Source organism: Pundamilia nyererei, unplaced genomic scaffold (assembly GCF_000239375.1).
Source record: "Pundamilia nyererei isolate P.nyererei 1_Seehausen unplaced genomic scaffold, PunNye1.0 scaffold00366, whole genome shotgun sequence".
In the NCBI taxonomy this organism is placed as follows: Eukaryota; Metazoa; Chordata; class Actinopteri; order Cichliformes; family Cichlidae; genus Pundamilia; species Pundamilia nyererei.
In genome coordinates, this window is record NW_005187767.1 from 257,095 (window position 1) to 261,450 (window position 4,356).

Genomic DNA, 4,356 nt, shown 5'->3' on the forward strand with positions numbered 1-4,356 from the left:
TAACTTTAATTAGTAGTAAATTAGTTAAAAGTCATATTTATATATGTAAATATAATCTAGTGAGATCTGTGGACTCGGTTAAAAAGCAGCTAAAAAGTCATCTGTTTAAATGTGCTTTTGTAACCAATGCTGTTTTGGCTTTTAAATTGATTAGCCCTTTGTTTTATCCAACTAGAAAGTTCCTATAAAAATAAATTTTTCACTCATTTCTTACTTGCCATTACATTTCTATGAAGTGCAACTTTAAATTGTGTGAGAGGCAAATGTTTGATTTGATTGACTTCAAAGCACAGACTTGTTGAGACTTCTGTGAACCCCCTCAGACTGAAACACGCATCGTGGTAACACACTCACCGTCAGGTCCACTCTCGGCTCCCACGCGCTCCTGTTTATCGGCAGCGCGTCACTGTCCCCGAGGATCTCCGTACTGACGGAATTCTGTCCGACGCGCGCCTGCCCGCAGCGAGAACACGCCAAAAGCGCGATCCCGAAACTGACCAGCAGCACCAACCAGCGGCTCATGACTGCAATCAAGATTTCATTAGACACTGTGAATAAAATCACTTCATGTACTGACATACCATTATCATCATCCTTTCTTAAACATACGGACTTTAATATCTCCACAAGAATAAACAAGAGACAGTAGCGGTCTAAATGTTTTCCATTTAAACCAGCAAAAAAATCACTCACTTGTCAGCTGTAGACTTTCTAATGGATGGAAGTAAATCGTCACAGTCCCGTGCAGTTTGCTGCTGCAGGTTTAAATTTCCCGTTGCTTCCTTTTTTTTAAAAAATTAAACCAACTCCCAGGAGCGCACGAAAATAAGAATAAGAAGACGAGCCTTCGCTTCAGTCCTGTCCTTCAGTGCAGCACAGGTGAGAGGAACCCGGACCCTGATCCACTTTATACAAATCCGATCCTCCCACATCCTTGGTCACGCGGAGCCCTAACCCGCCCCTGCAACGCTTACATCGATACCCCCACCCTGGCACCTGCAACCACGGATGCAGGTGACAGGGTGACAGCGGAGGCACTGTTTAGCTGTAAAGCTCCATATGGTGAGTTTGCTGTTTTTGCCATTCAAAAGTCCCATTGAAAAACAGAAGTTTTACTGGGAAACCTGAAACATGGGGTATAAAAAAGTGGAAAAGTACACACACACACACACACACACACACACACACACACACACACACACACACACACACACACACATATACGAAATGAAATGAAATGCATATTGAAAATGCAAATTTAAATATATATATGTCGCAAATTTAAATACAAAAAAATGCTGTCCTTCTAAAATGTGTTTTCAGCAGATGTTTTAATCAAACTACATATCCATTCAATATGATTGATGGGGCTATGGATTAGGTTATCCTTCTGACTCACTTGTATGTGAAATTCCTTGAAGTGGTAGTGGTGAGGATCTCAGTAATCTGAGCTCTCATTTTGATATATCACTGAAATGGCAGGAAAGACTGACCTGCTCGCACTCTTGTGTCTCCACATCAGTGATTCTTTTAATAAAAAGCTCATTAAACCTAAATCTGGTGATAAAGTGACCAAAGGGCTTATCTTCAGGAGTAATTAACAGTGTGTAGGAATAAAAGTATTTCAGCCTGAAGTGGAATTGTGACAACAGCTTGTACATTGAGGCGATCGTGGCTCAAGAGTTGGCAGTTCATCTTGTAATTGAAAGGCTGCCGGTTCGAGCTTGGGCAAGACACTTCACCTACTGCCTACTGGTGTTGGCCAGAGGGGCCGATGGTGCGATATGGCAGCCTCGCTTCTGTCAGTCTGCCCCAGGGCAGCTGTGGCTACAACTGTAGCCTCCACCAGTGTGTGAATGAATAGGGGTATTGTAAAGTATATAGTAAGTAAACTATATAAACGCAATCCATTATTATCTCCTACACACACAGACCTTTTACTTATCTCTCCATCTCCATGACCTTTCTCAGACACATTTAACCTTTCCACACCTACAAGAGGAACAACACATGAGTGCGTGCGTTTTTATTGTGTTGATAAGATTGGATGCTGTAATCGTCAGATTAACACACCTACAGGATCAGCATTACACTCACACATCCCCTTACTGAAATGTCAGTTAGTCTACAGTAAATTAACCGAACCACATTAATAAGATGCTGTTAGCACCATGCACTTACGTCTTAAAGTGAAGCTGTATGCGAGATATCACTAGTCTAACAGACCTCATGGGAAACATTAAAAAAACACATTATACATACGAAGGGACGGGGGAGCTGGAGGTTCACTAACAGCAGGAGGGTCAGGTCTTGCATTTCTTATATTGATAAGATGTATAGAAGTCTATGAAAAATTCAACACGTTCTCACTCCAAAAGCATAACATACTATGTGACAAATTGTCAGTATGTTACGCTTTCGGCCACCCAACACGTTCCTATGTTACATGTGCGGAAACAGGAATAAACATGAGAAGACTGAATCTACACGTGTACATTCATCTTACTTTCTTTGGAAAACACTTTCTAACACGATGTTGTGGTTAAGGTTAGGGATAAGGTTATCGTTAAGGCTAGGTTTGGGGCTGGAATACATGGCTGGAACATGTCTTAGCGTCAGGAGCGTCATACTATTGGATTTCATCCCCAATCTGGAACATATCATAGGGATGCAGAAGGTTACCTTTCGCGTTCCCATGGGCCGCCTCGGGACATGACAAATCGTCGGTATGTTATGCGTCAGGAATGAGAAAACACTTCAGGTTAGTCTAGCCCCTTTTTCCTTCATGGAACAAGGTCTATCTACACCTGCCCACCAGCTCGGTCTGTGTTTTATTTACTACCTGTCTTGATCCCACTTCTGTCACTTTGATGTCTGGAACAAGGTCTTGACTGGATGGAAAGTGTTTCATGGTTGTCCCTGCTTTCTCTTTCTTCATTGGTTCCCAGTGAGGGAGTCTCTAGTGTTTTTGGCTTTGTTAGGGAGTACCAAAGTCATCCCACCTTCATCTCAGACTATTTTCTTCCATTGTGCTACCTGCTGTGTTGCTGAGGTTTTGGGGTGGAAGGGTTTGGCTCAGGCACTGCCATGTTCAGTTTGTCCATGGCAGGTTTTGTAGGTCTCCATGTCAGAAGTGTTGATGCAGTTTGGTATGTCGGCAGATGTTTTCCTCATCTGGGCCTGATAATCACATCTGCATCTGGTTAAATGTGCTTATCTATCACACTGCCAATGTACGTGAAGGACTCTGCTTGTTCTAGAGGTTCACCCTCCAGGTTCTTGGCCTGTTGATGTTAATTCCCTGGAATGTAAGATAATCAGCAAAGTCAAAGTCATCCACAGTGTCCACTGGATCCCAGTCCTCCTTCTAGTGAAAGTCTTCATGATCCAGGCAATAACCGGCAGGAGTAAAACAGTGACCACCTTCCTGGTGAGTTTATGGTATCACTCACAAGTTTTCCTGAGTAAAACATGATGTTCATTCAGTCCCAGTAGAGCCAACATAACAGGTTAAACAGGAAATCCATATATCATAAATCCAATGCAGTTATAATTAAAAATACAGTTCAAAATCCACAATCTGTGCCCTCCTACACATTTCCAGTGGGCCAGTTTAGAGTCTTGCTGGTCGATCCTGGTCTCTGGGCCTTATGCTTGACTCCACTGCTTCAGAGGAGCAGCCAGATTTAGAAGCATGAGGAAGTGGCATTGGAGTGACAAACGGTTAAAGTCCAATTAATTGAGTTCTTAATAAAACAGTTTAGTTACTCTTTGGAGATAATAACTATACACTAAGCACTATTAGGCTACTTCAGCTCAGAAACCAAAAGTAGGTAAATGAATGAAAAAAGACTCAGAGGAGTCGATTGTTATAAAGAAGTAAAAGTTTCAGAGAAACAAAAGACATACTAGTTTTTCTTGTGAAGTTGTTGTAGGTGTAAGGTAGACCCCCATCAGCTATTGTAGGGTCTACCTTACAATATAAAGCGCCTTGAGGCGACTGTTGTTGTGATTTGGAGCTATATAAATAAAATTGAATTGAAGTCATCAAGTGAGCATTCATGCAACATATACACAAACACAGAAGAGGAGGCAGGTTTAGCGTGAGGAGGAAAAGAAAGAGTCAAACTTCTCTGTTTGTCTCTGAAAAAGTTAAACTGACCACACAGGAACAGTGAGAGGAGGACTCCTCGGTTTGATTCAAAGCTTTATTCAGAAATGAATTTCATGCTTTTACAAATGAGCTGTGGGTAGAAGGAGAATCAGGTCAGAATGTTTTCCACTCTTGTTCTCTCTCTGATGTAGCACACAGCAGGAAGTAGTAGCTTCAGACACGTTGTTACTACAGGAAATATT